At 39.9% G+C, this 20,724-nt stretch overlaps 1 long non-coding RNA gene across 1 annotated transcript; it reads left to right on the top strand.

Moving 5' to 3' along the window:
- Window positions 1-415: 415 nt before the first annotated feature.
- LOC111586135 (uncharacterized) lies at window positions 416-10,033 on the top strand. The gene is made up of 4 exons (XR_004846152.2): window positions 416-465; window positions 537-600; window positions 1,145-2,206; window positions 2,646-10,033. It is a non-coding gene; the product is annotated as an uncharacterized LOC111586135 (long non-coding RNA).
- Window positions 10,034-20,724: the final 10,691 nt, after the last annotated feature.

Below are 20,724 nucleotides of genomic sequence, written 5' to 3'. Positions count from 1 at the left end.
GACGCCTTCACGGAATTTTCTACCTTAAAATTATTTAAAATAATGTGAATTTGTTGAAACATTTGAAAGGAAATGCAACGAAACTAAATGATTTACCTCCAAAAATGGCAAATAATTTTTCAAACTCTACAGACTGTCATATTTTGGTAAAATTACTAATATTATCCAGTAAAATCACAAATAAAAAGCATTAATTTACACATTAAATCTAAAATAAATTGGACAAAACTGAACATAATGCCCATGTAACCCGGGTGATAAAACCCTAGTTAGAAATATAAATAAATAAGTATATCCTCCATTCCCGTCTCCAAAACTGTCCTGTCAAATGCGTAATGACGTCATACGTCACGCTGTGCGTCCTGTCACGTGACGGTGCGCGGCCAATCGGGTTTTTTATATCCGGAAGTCACTCGCGAGCCGCGAGCTTCGAGAGGGGGACGTGTTGGAAACATTTGCTGCAAGGTACGGTGCTATTTTCGCTTAATTTCGTAACATTAACTTTTAAAACTAAAGCAACACGTCTCAAACTATAGGAGCCAACTACCGGAGCCGCCAGGCGTCATGTGGAGTCGCGGGTGTTGATTAAAGAAGGAATTGGTGAGTGCTTTAGCATTAGCATTCTTCTCATTCATTTCCTATAGGGTTCAACTAGCCACGCCACCATATTAATTTGAATGGGGCTGGTTAGCATTCATCTTTCATGCCCGGTTCTCAGAATATACTTAACGAAATGAAACAAAATCACTGTGGTTTACTTATTGAAATGTGTGTTACCTATTTATGACTTTTAAATGCATATAGTGCCATTTTTAGGCCAAAGTTTGATTTGTTTATTGGTCCTATGTATCTCCATGCACTTTAAACCCAGTCCACTTAGTCAGTGTGACTGATTATGCACTTTAGCTTTGGATGCTTAGTATTTTTGACACTTTGATTGTAATGAATATTTTAATATGACAAATATTATATTATTTATTCAATTGGGATTCATATTTTGAATTGAACTTTGATTATTTATATATTGTACAATTTAAGAATTGACATTGCTATTTATAATTAATATTTGGCACTGGTCTTTTTGAATGTATTTTGATTTATTTTGTGCGCACTGGAAACTTAATTAGTCCTGTCCTTTATATAGGCCAGGTGATGGTGAGCTAGACCCAAAGAACTATAGGCCCACACCGCCTGAAGAACCCTGGAGCTCGAACTGAAGTGAACTGAACTGGACCTCCTGCACCTCCTCCACCTGGTTGGGCTGGTAGGAGGCTCCTTTAAGGCAGCCGCCCCTCTCTTTTACTTTTTGCCTTTCGCAACAACTCATTCTTGGCCCAAACCCATTCACCACTCGTTCAACACTCCCTTTCCCTGGACACTGCCCTTTCCCTCTGGACGATTTGGGCCACTGAACTGTTGCGTGTGTTCTACCTCGGCTGAACTTCAGAACTCTTTCGCGCGTCTAATGGATCGTTTCTCGCGTGTTAATGGATCCATCGAATAATGTTTTTTTGTGAAATAATTGTGACTTAATTCTGCACTTTTCATGAATGGCCATTCACTTTAAATGTTAAATGTTGTTTGTCTATGTCAAAATATAATATAATTGCTACCACCTAAAACTTATATCATTGTGTTCAGTCTCCTTTCCTCCACTCCTAGAGCCGAACTTAGATCTGTCTGATCTCTAGCCCAATTCAACCAATACTCTAACTGCAAACTAGTACTAATACAGCGCTAATAGTAGCGGCATATAGGCTACACCCACATCCAAAATCTGTATATTTGACAAATAGTGACATGTTCTTTCAAATTGTCTTCTACTGTATTTAAATCAGCTAAAATACCAAAAAGTCTTGGACTATTGGAGCAACTTTAGAAAGGAACCTGCAGCTTTAGAGGGAATCGGCTCTTCCCTCTGTGTTTCCACCAATGGGTCGGGATCTGAATGAAGCTCCGGGAAATACTTTCACCCCGTCTTTATTTTGTCTGACTCCTTTTTTGTTTTTTTAATCTTCCGGAATAGATTACAGCCCAATATTCCTGATGCTCAGCTCAAACGGTTCCCGATGGTCACGGAGAGATGGGCTGTTGATGTTTGCTGCAAGACTAAATTAAGACCATGTTGTTTGATGGAAAACAGCTGCAGCCTCATGAGAAGAGGAAACGCTGCGTTCAGGTTCATCACCATCAGCTGCAGAAATGGGTGCGTTCGTCTTCGTGTTTTATTGCTCTTGATTTCAGTAGAATGTCTTTGAGTCGAGGCGTGTTGCGGGAGATGGAGATGCAGGAATTTCCTAGGACAGTCGAGTACTAGAACTTTCTGCAGTATTGTTTGTTGATTTACTTGTAATTAAACAGCAGCTTTTGTTTCTGCAACTGTTCTGAGAGAATTTCACGACTTGTCCAGTGAGAAGTGTACATAGATACAAAACTTGTGCACAAAAGATAAATGACTTTAACCGTCTGAACCCAAAGCCCACCAGCAGGTCTGAAGGACATTACATCTTTAAAAAAAACTCCTCTGACCTTTTAACTTTGAGACTGTCCTTGAACTGATCGTCTATTATGTGCCTTTCTGCCGGAAAAATTGGCAAATTCCAAAGTTCAAATTGTGATCCATCCATGTTCTTCTTCTTCTCCAGGGTTGGGTCACTTTCCAGCTGCCTCTGTGGGATCACCAGGTGTTCCCAGGTCAGATGAGATATGTAATCCTTCCAGAAAGTTCTAGGTCTATCTTGGGGTCTCCTTTGGAAAACCTCCAAAGGAAGTCACCCAGGATGTACCTTAATCCGATGCCCAAACATCTCATATGAGCTCCCTCTGCATGTCTGACCTCCTCACACTGTCTCTAAGATGAGCTCAGCCACCATCCTGAGGAAGATCATCTCAGCTGCTTGTACCCACAACGTCATTCTTTTGGTCATGATCATATGTGAGGCTGGAACAAACTGCCATGGTTCAGTACATCATCATCTGTCCATCCATTTTCCCGTCACTCATGAACAAGATCCCGGCATTCCCAGACTCCTTCTCATGAGGCAACAACTCCCCTCCAACCCAGAGGGTGCAATGAACTGGTTTCCAGCAGGCAACCACAGTCTCGGAATTGGTGGTGCTGACTCTCATTCCATGTCAATTCATGGAGACTGTTGGGGTCTAAAGAAGTCAGTAGAACCATCTGTACTCAGAGATGCAACCCTGAGAATCCCAAACCGAACACCTTCTTTACCCTGGCTGCACCTAGACATTCCATCCAATGTTACAAAAAAACAGAACTGGAGACGAGAGGCAACTGGTAGATGTCCGACCTCCTCACATTATCTTTACGGCTGAGTCCAGCCACCCTAGGAACAGGAACTGGAGGATCTCAGCCACTTATACACACAACCTTATTCTTTAGATTTCTACTTTGAGCTCATGACTGTAAGGGATGGTTTGGACATAGCTCGACTAGTAAATCTTCCGGCTCAACTTTCTCTTCATGTCATGGTTTGGTACAACACCATCTGTCCATCTCCATTGTACTGTCACTGGTGAACAAGACCTTCAAATTCCTAAACTCTGTCCCATAAAGCAGCAACATCCCCCAACCCAGAAGACACAATTATCTGGTTTCCAACAGGGAACCAAGGTCTCAGACTTGGAGGTGTTGATCTCATCCTGGCCTAATGTATGCTGAAGGTCTCAGCCTAATGAGGCCAACAGAGCCAAGGCATCTGCAAGCAGAGATGCAACCCTGAACCCTAACCCTGAACCTTAACCCTCCTCACTACAGCTGCACCTTGAGATCCATTTATAAATATCACAACCAGAACTGGAGATGAGAGGCAACTCATGGATGTCCAACCTCTTAATGCTATCTTAAAAGCGGAGTGCAGCCACCCTAGGAACAGGAACAGGAGAAAACTGTAGGTGACAATAGGTGATTGTTGGAACATCACCAATTGTCAGAGATGCAACCTTGCAGTTTTAAACCAGAACAACCTCCTCACACCGACTGCACCTTGAGATCTGTCCATGAATACTATAAACAGAACTGGAAACAAAAAGCAACCCAGGTAATGGAGTCCAACACCAACCAGAAACGTGTTTGCCAAGAATACAAACATAGTTCTCACTTTGGCTGTACAAGGATCAGATGGTTTGTAGCCCCAGTACCCCACAGGGTCCCGAGGACCTTCTCCAAGTTCACAAAACATGTGGTCTGGATAGTCAAACTGCCATGATCCTCTCAGCAACTCCACAAAGTTTAAGAGCCAGTCCACTGTTCCACCGTTCCACAACCAGGACAGAATCCACACTGTTCCTCCTGTATTCGAGGTTTGACAGTCGGACCAAGTCTCCTTTCCAGCACCTTGGAATAAACCTTCCTGGAGAGTCTGAGCAGTCTTAAAAATCACTTTAGTCTACATGTTTTACTGAAAAAAATGTCAAAAATAAGCCATTTGCACCAGATCCTTTCAAAAAAAAAATCCTGTGAAGCCATTAGTGACTCAGCTGCAACCAACATTGAAATATTCTGGGAGTTTTTCAGCTGAACTGCAGGCAGTGTGTCCACAGAGCAAGTAGGAGACAAGTGTAGAAACTAATTAATAATACAAGTAAAAAAATAACTATGTATGTAGGGTCAATACTTTATAGTGTTGATAGCATCTCAGTGCACATGTTGGTTCCATGTTTTTATTTAATATTGTATAATAAATAATGTTTTTTTTTTTCTAAATTTGAGTTTAAATTACACATTATTAAATAGATGCAGCATCATTCTGTCAACAAAAGCTTTTTAAAATAATGATTACCACTTAAAAGGTTGATTTTAAGCAATAAATTAGTTTTTTGTAGCCATGCATTTAATTCACTCGTGGAAAAAGGTCCCTTTAATTGCTCTCGACAGTGAACCTCCTTATATGGCTTCAGTTGGAAACATGCAATTAAATTAAATTTAACCAAGTTAACAGTATTATTAATGAAAGTAGTTTGAATTGGATTCGTCTAAATGAACAGTTTGCATTGCTGGAACTTAATTTTAGGAAAAATCAGCTTGAAGTTTCCAGTTTTTCCGCCTGAAGTATTCAGTTTACCAAGATTCTGTTATTAGACTTGCTGCTCTTTACCTTTCTTCACTCTGTAATCGTTTTTAAAGAAAACGGTGGGTGAGTTCTAGGAGATATATATCTCTAGGAGGAACTAGTTCTGATGAAAGTAGAAAACCAGTTTGAAGGAACAGAGGCTAATAGTTCAGCTGATAGATTCCAGAAAATCAAACCAATGTCACCAAAGTGAAAATTTTTTATATGAGTAAGGCTCAAACAGACTTTTTACAGTGTACTGCATCCCAGTCTGAAGTTTCTTTTAAATCATAAGTGAGAATTCAGTTTAGTTGTGCAGGAACATCATCTGTAGGAGCAGCAGCTTCAGTGAATGTTCTGCAGATGTTTAGATGATGATGTAGATAAATAACAGAGGATTTCAGACGAGGAGCTTCAGACACATAAGAAGCAAAGTTTCTGTTGGGTTTTGTCAGTTTGCAGAACTTTTACACAAACAGAAAAGCAGCTTTATGAAGGAAAGGAGGAACCTCAGAGCAGAACATGGACTCTTTAAGGCAGGTCTGGCTTTAAAACTCTCCTGAAACACATTTAGAGTCTGGCTTGGGGATTTTTTTACCAGATTATCTTAAACGTGATTCTTCTTTCGCTGAGGTCTGCATTTTGTTTAGTTCTTTAGTGCATAGTTTCTGTTCTTAGGCTTGTCCTCGTCTGTTTTTAAAGCCTGTGAAGCGTTTTTTTCTTAGAAAGGTGCCGCGTAAATAAACCTTCCAGCGCTGCCGTTGAGCCGAGCAGTGAGATCGTCTGACACACATCCAGAGATGAGTCCTGACTTGACATCAGATCACAGCTGCAGGCTGAAAACACAAAGTCTGACCTGCTGCAGGTTGAAAACAGGCGTCAGCAGCGTGCTGATTGGCTCACAGACAAACCGTCCAATCAGGGCGCTGCGTGACGAGTTTGAACCGGAGCGGCAAACCTCTGCAGGTTCACCTCATTTGATTTGGAGGCAGCCGTGCTGTCGACCAATCAGAGACGGTGTTGCCAAGTCCGCTTATTAAAAGTGACTGAGATTGTTTTTCTGTAAAGCAGCTTAAAAATGTCATCAGTCGCGGCTTTTTGGGCTTGTTTTCTAAAGTTTAGTTGCTTATTTTCTGTTGCTTATGCATAATGCATGTCTTTTACTAAGTTATTCAAAGTTTTTATGTTGACTGCGTTTACTGTCAGTTTACTGCAAACAAACGTAAATGTATTACTAGTATTGTTATTATATATGCTGTTATCAAGAGGCCTCTCATTTACACAGTATGACAGTTCAGCTGTTGAGCTTTTTTGGGGGTTTGTTTCCATCGAGCTGATTGTTTGTTTCTATCATGAGATCTGGAAACACTGATCAGAGAGCAGCAACATCAGGCATAGCTTTCATTTAGTTTGAGTCATTAGAGGTAAAGTTTACTGCAGCTCTTAATGGATGAGTTAATATGATGGCAGGAGGACTTTAACTCTCTGAACCCTGGAAACAACTGGAGGGTTTGAATGTTACCTTTAAACAAATCACCAAAATTACACCATTTATTAGCCAGAAACTGTAAAAACCGTTTCCTCAGTTCACATCCTGACCTTCCTGGGATCTTTCTGCATGGAGTTTCCATGTTCTCCTGTACATGGTGGGTTTTCCCTGGGTTCTTCTTCCTCCCACTGTCCAAAAACATGCTGAGGTTAACTGATGATTCTAGATTGTCTGTAGGTGTGAATGTGAGAGTGATTGTTTGTCTCTATGTGTAGTCCTGTGATAGACTGTTACCTGTCCAGGTGAACCCTGCCTTCACCCTCAGTCATCTGGGATAGACTCCCTGTTTCCCTAATGAGGATTAAGTGGTGTATAGATAATGGATTGATGGGTGTAAAACTGTGAAAGGGTCTCTGGATGTTTAACTGACAAATGGTCCTTGAACTGCTCGTCTGTGACGTTCTGCTCTATCAGAAAACTCAATCAAATCTGAGTTTAAAGTTGTGGTTTTACACTAAAATAAAAAAAGAGTTAAACAAACCAGAACGTGTTTTATTTTTGATGACAGCTTTGTACACTCTTGGCAGAATCTAAACTATCAAACATTCTGTTTTTTCTTTTTACACTTATGTGTTCACTGTATACTTCCAGATGTGTTCTTTCATAGTTTAATGTCTTCAGTTTTAATCTACGATGTTAATTAAAAGAAATAAAAACCACTGACTGAGGAGGTGTGTCCAAACTTTTGACTGGACACCAGATTTTAGGATTATTTTCATATATTTTTCACATAAATTCTTTTCTTATGAAAAACACAGAGAAAAATCTGTATTTATGAGTGCAGAAGCAACATTTCTTTACAGCATCAAGCTGCAGTGACATTAACGTCTTCCTGTTAGTCGCCACAGTCTGAGTTAATCTGATAAATTATCAGAGTTTATGTCAATAACTGGTAGAGCTGGTTTGTTGAGTGGAGTTTCTCCACCCACTGAGGATTTACTGAGCAGCTGATCAGCTCTGATTCATCCACTTCTCAGATCTGAAGCACAAATCTGTGATTTTATCTGCATCAAGATGAGAAGCTTCATTTTAACTTCATTTATGATTTTAAAAAACCAACACATTTGCAAAAGTTGTATCATTTCAGTGAACTTCAAAAAATATTACCAGAACAAAACATATATTTGATAGCTGCTTGAATCTTAAATGTATGTTGTTTTTAATTTAACTATGGACACAAGCCTGACCAGTATGTAAAGACACAGTGCCGTCTAATTTGTATTGTTTTTTGATCATCACTGTTAATTTATTTAAGGGTTACAGTATATTAGTATTTAATAAAAATGTGTTACTAACCCTAACCCTAGTTCAAGTTGCTCTAAAATGAGTTAAAGTTGCTCTAAAATGAGTTAAAGTTACTCAAAAAAAAAGTGAAAGTTGTTCTATATTAATTTAAATTGTTCTTAAATTAATTAAGGCTTCTCTATATTAGTTAAAGTTGCTTTATATTTAAGTTGTTCTTAATGAATAAAAGTTGCTCTATTTTATAAAAAGTTGCTCAAAAATGAGTTAAAGATGCTATATCTTAAAGTTGTTCCATATTAGTTTAAGTTGCTCTACATTAATTAAAGCTGCTCTATATTAGAAAAGTTGGTTTATATTTAAGTTGCTCTTAATGAGTAAAAGTTGTTCTATTTTATATAAAGTTGCTCTAAATGAATTAAAGTTGCTCTAAAGGAGTTAAAGTTGACCTAAACTACTGTTCAAAAGTTTGGGGTCACCCAGACAATTTCATGTTTTCCATGAAAACTCCCACTTTTATTCATGTGCTAACATAACTGCACAAGGGTTTTCTAATCATCAATGAGCCTTTCAACACCATTAGCTAACACAATGTAGCATTAGAACACAGGAGTGATGGTTGCTGGAAATGTTCCTCTGTACCCCTATGGAGATATTCCATTAAAAATCAGCTGTTTCCAGCTACAATAGTCATTTACCACATTAACAATGTCTACACTGGATTTATCATTCATTTAATGCTATCTTCATTGAAAAAAAATCATTTTCTTTCAACAATACGGACTTTTCTAAGTGACACCAAACCTTTGAATGGTCGTGTATAAATTCATTGACTAATTTCTGCCTAAATAAATGCGCTGCCACATGAGATTTTAAAATTTTCGTTCATTTTGTCGACACAGAAATCTGTGTTTGGTTCCTTTAAACTCGTAGCTCGAGGCCTCAAGTAGAGAATCAGCTGCTTTTCCAGTCCGTCACCACTGAAGAAGCCCCAGAGGGTTAAATAAATAAAGAGTCGAATCAAAGCAAAAAATAACCTCACAGTTACAGTCGCTGATGTTTCCTCTGCTCAGGAGAAATAAACCTGCAGCGATTAGTGTCACTCTGACCTTTTATCCCCCAACATTACACCTAAAAAACTTCAGATTTCAGGGTGAAAACTGAGCTTAAATCCATCCAATCCTCTATCATCACAGGAACACGACCAGAATCAGCATATTGAAGCTCTGGATCTGTTTTAAATTGTTTCCCAGCAGTTTCTGAGTGTTTCTTTGTTCCTGTCACATTTTTCCTCACTGCGTCTTCATTTTTCTCTGCTCTAAAGTCCTGCACCTCTATGGAAACAGAACAACCACAAAGACGGACTCAGAAATGTCTTCAGTACAGTTAGAAGGACAGAAATCAAATTTAAAAAGTAGAATTTATTCAATTATTTATCTTAGAAATTTAAATAAATTGGAATTAAGCAGTAGAAAGATGTTTCTCCATGCTGAATGTATCTCCAACAACCTGCTCCTCTGTTCACTGTTTCTGATCCATGCTGCATTTATTTTGTTCATCCAGTAGCTTTGAGTTTCCCCTCAGTCTCGCTTGTCGTCTCTTCTTGTGGTTTTGTGTTGCATTTGTGTTGTGGAGTCATGTTTTATAATGGTCTGCAACTTGTCTTTGTTGTGATTTTGTCTATTTTTTGTCATTTCCTGTCTCATTTCTGGAAATTAGTCTTGTTTATTGCCATTTTAGGTCAGTTTTGTCTCATTTTTGTCATTTTGTGGCTCATTTCGGTCATTTTTGTCTGTTTTCTGTTGTTTTCTGTCTCATTTTGTGCCTTGTTTGTCATTTTTTGTCATTTTGTCTTGTTTTTGGTTATTTTGTGTCTCATTTGTGTTGTGTGGTCATGTTTTATAGTATTCAGTATCTTGCTTTTCGTCATTTTGTGCCATTTAGGCTGTTTAATTTCTGTTTTCTGCCATTTTGTGTACTTTTTTTGTCTTGTTTTTGTCATTTTGTGTATCATTTTGGGTCTCGTTGGTCATTTTTCCTGTGGTTTTGTCTCCTTATTCTACAGATATTCAACTATCTCCATGTTTCCTCTCTACTCTGCTCATCATCAGTAGAAAGATGTTTCACCATGCTGAATGTATCTCCATCAACCTGCTCCTCTGTTCACTGTTTCTGATCCATGCTGCATTTATTTTATTGACGTTTTAGTTTCGTCTCTGCTCTGTGGAAACACTGCCTGCAGTTCAACCTGGAAACTCTGAATTATTTGTCTCGTGGTCACAGCTGAGTCGGTCACGGAGAATTAGTTGTGGCGAGAAGGTCAAAATTTTTCTGGTTCCTCCTGATTTTTCTGCACGTTTTTAAATGAAACATGTAGAATAAAGTGTTTTTGATGACATATCGTGATTTTAAGCTGAAAATTTGTGAATTTCTGAAGAGCATGCCTCAGATGATTAGTTCTCAGAGCATCTACAAGCTGAAAATCCAGTTTTTGGCTGATAAATGGTTTCAATTTGGCTGTTTTCTACAAAAACGGCTGAGAGCATTAGTCTTACTTTAATGACTGTAAAGCAGTGAAATAATGTGTTTTTAAGCCACTTATGTTAATGTGCAGGAATGAATGAAATAAAGAGAAAAGCTCATAAAAACATTTGATCTATGAATCGTTGAATTTACAGAGTTGAAGTTCAGATTGTGGCAGCAGCTTCTGATTCCTCTGATTATTCTTCTCTGATTTCTTAAAAGAGAAACTAAACTTGCAGGGACCAGACAGGTGATGAGTCTCTTCTTCCTTCTACTTGTCTTTTTTCCTCAGTGCGTCGCTGCCCTCAAGTGTCCAAACTCCGACTTGCATGTTGGTTCGTCTGCAGCAGATTTGCTCCACATCCAGTCGTTTTCTTCTCTTTTCCCTCCAGATTCTGTATTCTTTCCCTCCAGACTCGACCCTTTCTCTTTAAATAGCTTTAAATAGTTTGCATATATTTAGTAAATTAGTTGTTTTTCTTTCTACAAAGTAAGAATGATTTTAAAAGTTGCTCTGGATTAATTCATGTCGTGTGTTAAAGTCTTCAGAAACAATGAGACAGTTGATCAGAAATGTTGGGATGTTGCTTTTCTGTTTCTAAAAGTCTGACCTCAATATTTTTCTGTCATGTTGAGTGTTTTGTTCCAGAGTTTTCCAGCAGCATGACACTGTTGGTTGTACAGACGTTTCCAGATGTAGAACTTCTAATCATTCTGAACCCCAAAAAAGACACGTCGTTCTGAGAAAATCGCCAAAATAACAACATTAACCAAAAGCTTTCTTTCTGATGGACCTTGAACTACTCATCTGAGACGCTACATCAGGAAAATAATTCAGATCTGAGCTTGAAACTGTGAAGTTTACATCAAAATCCTTTAATTCTCCACGTCTCGTTTTTGAAAGAACAGCTTCACAAAATGATCACAAAAAGACGTGAAGTGATCAAAATGTGATGCAAAACAACCACAAAAAGATGCAACACGACGAAGACAATCAATATCCAGACGAAATGTCCTCCTCACGCTCCCTTGACTTCTTTGCATCGCCACGGTAACCAGGGTTCATCGAGCAACAGCTGGTGTCTCTAAAGCAACACAAACTCTCAACACATCACAAACACACAACCTCTTCAGGGACTCGCTGTGTCTTAGTGAGGCGCCGTGTGCAGCTCAGGTCCTGGTTATTGTCCAGTAAAACACCTGCATTCACACTGCTGCATCTAAGTGGTATGATCCCTTCTTTCTCCTGCTTCCTCTTGTCTTCCTTCTCCCTCCTTCCTGTCTTTGTCATCTGTCTCTTTTGTCTGTCTTCTGTCTCCCTGTTGTCTCTCTGTCCTTGTCTTGTCCCTCTGGCTCCCTCTGTTTGTGTCTGTTGGTCTCTGCATCTGTCTGTCTGTCTCTCTTGTCTCACTCACCTGCCTGCACTTTGCTGATTGCAGTAATCAGCTGCAGTGATTAGTTCACTCCAGACACCTCTTGCAGTATAAAGCTCAGCTCGTTCAGTCACACCTCACTGGATCCTAAAGACTCACTCCCTGTCTTGGACTCAGTTTTCCCCCTGGATTTCCCCACCTGGACTCTTGTCCCCCTCATCCCTGGATAACTACTGATCCTCTCTACCTTTCTACCTTCAGCTCTGTCTGCCTGCCGTTGCCCCATTAGTCCAGTTCCCCACTGGTTTAGTAAGTACTTTGTTTTGTTGCATAGTTAGTTCATCCCTGTTTGGTTTTTGTAGATGAGCGTTGGGTGTTTTTTGTAGGTTCAGTAACCTAATTCATTCTATTATATTTGGTTTGGTTTATCTCCTGGTTCATTTTCTCTTTTTGTATTGGTTTAGTTTAAGTTTTGTTTAACTAAAGACCTGTTTCAGTTGCTGCCTGTCTGTGATATCTGTGCCTGCGCCTGGGTTCTTCAACCCCTCCCCTCCACGTAACATTAACAGTAAAATGACCAAAACATGATGCAAAAAAAGCTGCAAAACAGTAAAAATATGATGCAAAACAGCCTCAAAAATACACTGCTCAAAAAAAATTAAAGGAACACTTTGAAAACGCATCACATTTCAATGCAGGGGAAAAAACAAACTGGATATTTACATTGATGTGGACTGGATAATGTGTTAGGAATGAAAAGATGCCACATTGTTTGATGGAAATGAAAATGATCAACCTACAGAGGGCTGAATTCAGAACTGATGGTGCAGGCTGGTCCATCTTTCTGAAATTCCATGGCAGCAACTCAGAATGGTACCCAGTAGTTGGTGTTTCCTCCATGTGCCTGTATGCAGCCTGATGATGTCGGGGCTCTTAATGAGACGATGGATGGTGTCTTGAGGTATCTCCTCCTAGATCTGGACCAGGGCATCACTGAGCTCCTGGACAGTCTGAGGAGCAACCTGGTGGTGTTGGATGGACCAAAACATAATGTTCCAAAGGTGTTCTATTGGATTCAGGTCAGGTGAGCGTGGGGACCAGTTAATGGTATCAGTTCCTTCATCCTCCAGGAACTGCATGAATTCTCTTACCACATAAGGGCGGGCGATGTCATGCACCAGAAGGAATCCAGGACCACTGCACCAGCGTAGGGTCTGACAATGGGTCCAAGGATTTCATCCTGATACCTAATGGCAGTCAGAGTGCTGCTGTCCAGCCTGTAGAGGTCTGTGGGTTCCTCCATGGATCTGCCTCCCAGACCTTCACTGACTCATCACCAAACCAGTCCTGCTGAACAATGTTACAGGCAGCATAACGTTCTCCACAGCTTCTCCAGACCCTTTCACGTCTGTCACGTGTGCTCATGATGAACCTGCTCTTATCTGTGAAAAGCACAGAGCACCAGTGATGGACCTGCCACTTCCTGTGTTCTATGGCAGATGCCAACTGAGCTCCACAGTGCTGGTCAGTGAACACAGGGACCACTAGAGGACGTCTGGTCCTCAGACCTTCCTCATTACATCTCTTTCTGATTGTTTGGTCAGAGACATTCACACCAGTGTTCTGCTGGAGGTCATTTTCTAGAGCTATTGCAGTGTTCATCCTGTTCCTCCTTGCATAAAGGAGCAGATACCTGTCCTGCTGATGGGTTGAGGACCTTCTACAGTCCTGTCCAGCTCTCCTAGACTAACTGCCTGTCTCCTGGAATCTCCTCCATGCTCTTCAGACTGTGCTGGGAGACACAGCCAACCTTCTGGTAATGGCATGCATTGATGTGCCATCCTGGAGGAGTTGGACTGCCTGTGGAACCTCTGTAGGGTCCAGGTATCTCCTCATGCTACCAGCAGTGACACTGACTCTACCCAAATGAAAAACTATTGAAAAACAGTCAGAAAACATTAGGAGTTTTACTTGTGTTTTATGAACTTTTCTCTAATAAATCAGAGTTTTTATGCTGCTTCCTGAACAGGACAAACAGGTAGGATAGTTTCTGACTAACAGCTGCTTTTACTGCTGCTTAACGAAATGCAAACAAAAGGAACAAAACACGACCTCATTAAGACGATTTTAATTGGAGGGCGACGCTGGACGAAGGATTTGCGTTTTTTTCAGACGCACCTTTAGTGAGGCTCCTGCTTTCAAGGAATCCTTGAAAAGAGACGATTCAAAGCAGAAAGTTGTGAAAATTGCTTGATGAACGTGGGAGAAATTTGCCGTCTGTTTTGTTTTTCTTTTTTTATTAAATGTGCACGTTCAAAAGTTTGACGTCATCCAGACATTTCCATTTTTTTCATGAAAACTCACACTTTTATTCATGTATAAACATAACTGCACAAGAGTTTTCTAATCATCAATTTAACTTTTTAACGGTAGCATATATGAAATAAACTTGCTCTACATTAGTTCAAGTTGCTCTAAAATGAGTTAAAGTTACTCAAAAAAAAGTGAAAGTTCTTCTATATTAATTTAAATTGTTCTTAAATGAATTAAGGCTTCTCTATATTAGTTAAAGTTGCTTTATATTTAAGTTGTTCTTAATGAATAAAAGTTGCTCTATTTTATATAAAGTTGCTCAAAAATGAGTTAAAGATGCTATATCTTAATTAAAGTTGTTCCATATTAGTTTAAGTTGCTCTACATTAATTAAAGCTGCTCTATATTAGAAAAGTTGGTTTATATTTAAGTTGCTCTTAATGAGTAAAAGTTGTTCTATTTTATATAAAGTTGCTCTAAATGAATTAAAGTTGCTCTAAAGGAGTTAAAGTTGACCTAAACTACTGTTCAAAAGCTTAGGGTCATCCAGACAATCCCATGTTTTCCATGAAAACTCCCACTTTTATCCATGTGCTAACATAACTGCACAAGGGTTTTCTAATCATCAATGAGCCTTTCAACACCATTAGCTAACACAATGTAGCATTAGAACACAGGAGTGATGGTTGCTGGAAATGTTCCTCTGTACCCCTATGGAGATATTACATTAAAAATCAGCTGTTTCCAGCTACAATAGTCATTTACCACATTAACAATGTCTACACTGGATTTATCATTCATTTAATGCTATCTTCATTGAAAAAAAATGATTTTCTTTCAACAATATGGACTTTTCTAAGTGACACCAAACCTTTGAATGGTCGTGTATAAATTCATTGACTAATTTCTGCCTAAATAAATGCGCTGCCACATGAGATTTTAAACTTTTCGTTCATTTTGTCGATACAGAAATCTGTGTTTGGTTCCTTTAAACTCGTAGCTCGAGGCCTCAAGTAGAGAATCAGCTGCTTTTCCAGTCCGTCACCACTGAAGAAGCCCCAGAGGGTTAAATAAATAAAGAGTCGAATCAAAGCAAAAAATAACCTCACAGTTACAGTCGCTGACGTTTCCTCTGCTCAGGAGAAATAAACCTGCAGCGATTAGTGTCACTCTGACCTTTTATCCCCCAACACTACACCTAAAAAACTTCAGATTTCAGGGTGAAAACTGAGCTTAAATCCATCCAATCCTCTATCATCGCAGGAACACGACCAGAATCAGCATATTGAAGCTCTGGATCTGTTTTAAATTGTTTCCCAGCAGTTTCTGAGTGTTTCTTTGTTCCTGTCACATTTTTCCTCACTGCGTCTTCATTTTTCTCTGCTCTAAAGTCCTGCACCTCTATGGAAACAGAACAACCACAAAGACGGACTCAAAAATGTCTTCAGTGCAGTTAGAAGGACAGAAATCAAATTTAAAAAGTAGAATTTATTCAATTATTTATCTTAGAAATTTAAATAAATTGGAATTCAGCAGTAGAAAGATGTTTCACCATGCTGAATGTATCTCCAACAACCTGCTCCTCTGTTCACTGTTTCTGATCCATGCTGCATTTATTTTGTTCATCCAGTAGCTTTGAGTTTCCCCTCAGTCTCGCTTGTCGTCTCTTCTTGTGGTTTTGTGTTGCATTTGTGTTGTGGAGTCATGTTTTATAGTGGTCTGCAACTTGTCTTTGTTGTGATTTTGTCTATTTTTTGTCATTTCCTGTCTCATTTCTGGAAATTAGTCTTGTTTATTGCCATTTTAGGTCATTTTTGTCTCATTTTTGTCATTTTGTTGCTCATTTCAGTCATTTTTGTCTGTTTTCTGTTGTTTTCTGTCTCATTTTGTGTCTTGTTTGTCATTTTTTGTCATTTTGTCTTGTTTCTGGTTATTTTGTGTCTCATTTGTGTTGAGTGGTCATGTTTTATAGTATTCAGTATCTTGCTTTTCGTCATTTTGTGCCATTTAGGCTGTTTAATTTCTGTTTTCTGCCATTTTGTGTACTTTTTTTGTCTTGTTTTTGTCATTTTGTGTATCATTTTGGGTCTCGTTGGTCATTTTTCCTGTGGTTTTGTCTCCTTATTCTACAGATATTCAATTATCTCCATGTTTCCTCTCTACTCTGCTCATCATCAGTAGAAAGATGTTTCACCATGCTGAATGTATCTCCATCAACCTGCTCCTCTGTTCACTGTTTCTGATCCATGCTGCATTTATTTTATTGACGTTTTAGTTTCGTCTCTGATCTGTGGAAACACTGCCTGCAGTTCAACCTGAAAACTCTGAATTATTTGTCTCGTGGTCACAGCTGAGTCGGTCACGGAGAATTAGTTGTGGCGAGAAGGTCAAAATTTTTCTGGTTCCTGCTGATTTTTCTGCACGTTTTTAAATGAAACATGTAGAATAAAGTGTTTTTGATGACATATCATGATTTTAAGCTGAAAATTTGTGAATTTCTGAAGAGCATGCCTCAGATGATTAGTTCTCAGAGCATCTACAAGCTGAAAATCCAGTTTTTGGCTGATAAATGGTTTCAATTTGGCTGTTTTCTATAAAAACGGCTGAGAGCATTAGTTTTACTTTAATGACTGTAAAGCAGTGAAATAATGTGTTTTTAAGCCACTTATGTTAATGTGCAGGAATGAATGAAATAAAGAGAAAAGCGGAAAAGCTCATAAAAACATTTGATCTATGAATCGTTGAATTTACAGAGTTGAAGTTCAGATTGTGGCAGCAGCTTCTGTTTCCTCTGATTCTTCTTCTCTGATTTCTTAAAAGAGAAACTAAACTTGCAGGGACCAGACAGGTGATGAGCCTTTTCTTCCTTCTACTTGTCTTTTTTCCTCAGTGCGTCGCTGCCCTCAAGTGTCCAAACTCCAACTTGCATGTTGGTTCGTCTGCAGCAGATTTGATCCACATCCAGTCGTTTTCTTCTCTTTTCCCTCCAGATTCTGTATTCTTTCCCTCCAGACTCGACCCTTTCTCTTTAAATAGCTTTAAATAGTTTGCATATATTTAGTAAATTAGTTGTTTTTCTTTCTACAAAGTAAGAATGATTTTAAAAGTTGCTCTGGATTAATTCATGTCGTGTGTTAAAGTCTTCAGAAACAATGAGACAGTTGATCAGAAATGTTGGGATGTTGTTTTTCTGTTTGTAAAAGTCTGACCTCAATATTTTTCTGTCATGTTGAATGTTTTGTTCCAGAGTTTTCCAGCAGCATGACACTGTTGGTCGTACAGACGTTTCCAGATGTAGAACTTCTAATCATTCTGAACCCCAAAAAAGACACGTCGTTCTGAGAAAATCGCCAAAATAACAACATTAACCAAAAGCTTTCTTTCTGATGGACCTTGAACTACTCATCTGAGACGCTACATCAGGAAAATAATTCAGATCTGAGCTTGAAACTGTGAAGTTTACATCAAAATCCTTTAATTGTCCACGTCTCGTTTTTGAAAGAACAGCTTCACAAAACGATCACAAAAAGACGTGAAGTGATCAAAATGTGATGCAAAACAACCACAAATAATGCAACACGACGAAGACAATCAATATCCAGACGAAATGTCCTCCTCACGCTCCCTTGACTTCTTTGCATCGCCACGGTAACCAGGGTTCATCTAGCAACAGCTGGTGTCTCTAAAGCAACACAAACTCTCAACACATCACAAACACACAACCTCTTCAGGGACTCGCTGTGTCTTAGTGAGGCGCCGTGTGCAGCTCAGGTCCTGGTTATTGTCCAGTAAAACACCTGCATTCACACTGTTGCATCTAAGTGATCCCTTCTTTCTCCTGCTTCCTCTTGTCTTCCTTCTCCCTCCTTCCTGTCTTTGTCATCTGTCTCTTTTGTCTGTCTTCTGTCTCCCTGTTGTCTCTCTGTCCTTGTCTTGTCCCTCTGGCTCCCTCTGTTTGTGTCTGTTGGTCTCTGCATCTGTCTGTCTGTCTCTCTTGTCTCACTCACCTGCCTGCACTTTGCTGATTGCAGTAATCAGCTGCAGTGATTAGTTCACTCCAGACACCTCTTGCAGTATAAAGCTCAGCTCGTTCAGTTACACCTCGCTGGATCCTAAAGACTCACTTCCTGTCATGGACTCACTGCTCTCTGTTGGACTCAGTTTTCCCCCTGGATCTCCCACCTGGACTCTTGTCTGCCTGCCTTTGCCCCATTAGTCCTGTTCCCCACTGGTTTGGTAAGTACTTTGTATTGTTGCATAGTTAGTTCATCCCTGTTTGGTTTTTGTAGATGAGCGTTGGGTGTTTTTTGTAGGTTCAGTAACGTAATTCATTCTAATATATTTGGTTTGGTTTATCTCCTGGTTCATTTTCTCTTTTTGTATTGGTTTAGTTTAAGTTTTGTTTAACTAAAGACCTGTTTCAGTTGCCACCTGTCTGTCATATCTGTGCCTGGGTTCTTCAACCCCTTCCCCCCACGTAACATTAACAGTAAAATGACCAAAACATGATGCAAAAAAAAGCTGCAAAACAGTAAAAATATGGTGCAAAACAGCCACAAAAATACACTGCTCAAAAAAAAATTAAAGGAACACTTTGAAAATGCATCATATTTCAATGCAGGGGAAATAACAAACTGGATATTTACATTGATGTGGACTGGATAATGTGTTAGGAATGAAAAGATGCCACATTGTTTGATGGAAATGAAAATGATCAACCTACAGAGGGCTGAATTCAGAACTGATGGTGCAGGCTGGTCCATCTTGCTGAAATTCCTCTGCAGCAACTCAGAATGGTACCCAGTAGTTTGTATGGCCTCCATGTGCTTGTATGCAGCCTGATGATGTCGGGGCTCTGAATGAGACGATGGATGGTGTCTTGAGGAATCTCCTCCTAGATCTGGACCAGGGCATCACTGAGCTCCTGGACAGTCTGAGGAGTAAGCTGGAGGTGTTGGATGGACCAAAACATAATGTTCCAAAGGTGTTCTATTGGATTCAGGTCAGGTGAGCGTGGGGGCCAGTTAATGGTATCAATTCCTTCATCCTCCAGGGACTGCATGAATTCTCTTACCACATGAGGATAGGCATTGTGGTGCACCAGGAGGAATCCAGGACCACTGCACCAGTGTAGAGTCTGACAATGGGTCCAAGGACAAACCAGTCACGCTGAACAATACTACATCCAGCCTAACGTTCTCCACAGCTTCTCCAGACCCTTTCATGTCTGTCACATGTGCTCATGATGAACCTGCTGTCATCTGTGAAAAGCACAGGGCACCAGTGATGGACCTGCCAGTTCCTGTGTACTATGGCAAATGCCAACCGAGCTCCACGGTGCTGGTCAGTGAACACAGGATCCACTAGAGGACGTCTGGTCCTCAGACCTTCCTCATTACATCTCTTTCTGATTGTTTGGTCAGAGACACTCACACCAGTGGTCATCTGGAGGTCATTTTCTAGAGCTATTGCAGTGTTCATCCTGTTCCTCCTTGCATAAAGGAGCAGATATCTGTCCTGCTGATGGGTTGAGGACCTTCTACGGTCCTGTCCAGCTCTCCTAGACTAACTGCCTGTCTCCTGGAACCTCCTCCATGCTCTTGAGGCTGTGCTGGGAGACACAGCAAACCTTCTGGTAATGGCATGCATTGATGTACCATCCTGCAGGAGTTGGACTGTTTCTGCAACCTCTGTAGGATCCAGGTATCACCTCATGCTACCAGCAGTGACACTGACTCTAGCCAAATGCAAAACTAGTGAAAAACAGTCAGAAAACATTAGGAGGGTGTGAATTCCTAAGGCCAGTAACCTCCTAAATCAATCAAATAAATTAATTAACTATCAGAGAATTACTGGACCAGCTCTCCATCTAACGGGTCCGGTTCCCGTAGCCCATATGGGTCAACCCAGATGAGATCTGAGGAACGTTTAAGCTGGTAAGCGAGAAAATTCGCCTAGCTTCTAACTGCCTCCATCCAGACGCCTATCCTGCTTCCTCTGATAACTAACTCAACTGAGTAGCCACTTTCGAATGGTCAAATTAATTACCAGTCACGTCTGTTAACGGCAGCTTTTCTCTCATCGGATTCTGCACTTGGTAAGTTGCTAGGTTTAAATTTAGAGGTTAAGGCACGGATAACCCCAAGGATAAGTTTAAAAAAGGCCACCCTCGGCCCCAACGACTAGGTAATCTGACAGAACCAGTTTTAGATGTAATGCACACAGTAACCTGACTTTTTACAAACTGAGAAGATATATGTGACTAATTCATTATCATGATAAAAATAAATAGAATTTCCAGTCTGTTAACTTTAATTGCAGGATAAATGTTTTATTATAATCTCAGCAGGGAAATAGCAATAGCCCATAAATCATCAGACAACCAATTAAACATTAATTTCTATAACAATCCTCTAATATGACCCCTAACTGGAACTATGCTTTTATCTAAGAAGAGCAATAATCACCCAAATTATGTAATTTGGAGGGGGAGAGCAGACGGTGTGGCCACACCTGCTGCTCACCTGAAGACCGATGCCCCGCTGGGGCTCTGCTCCAGGGAGGAGGTGGAGAGAGAGTTCAGTCCCGATTTAGATCTGCTTGTATCCTTTACGTTGTTTGGCCCAATAAAAACTTTGTTATAATCCACTCT

This window comes from Amphiprion ocellaris, chromosome 10 (genome assembly GCF_022539595.1).
Source record: "Amphiprion ocellaris isolate individual 3 ecotype Okinawa chromosome 10, ASM2253959v1, whole genome shotgun sequence".
Lineage (NCBI taxonomy): Eukaryota > Metazoa > Chordata > Actinopteri > Pomacentridae > Amphiprion > Amphiprion ocellaris.
Note: the sequence above shows the minus strand (reverse complement) of the source record. Positions and strands in the feature narration are given on the sequence as shown.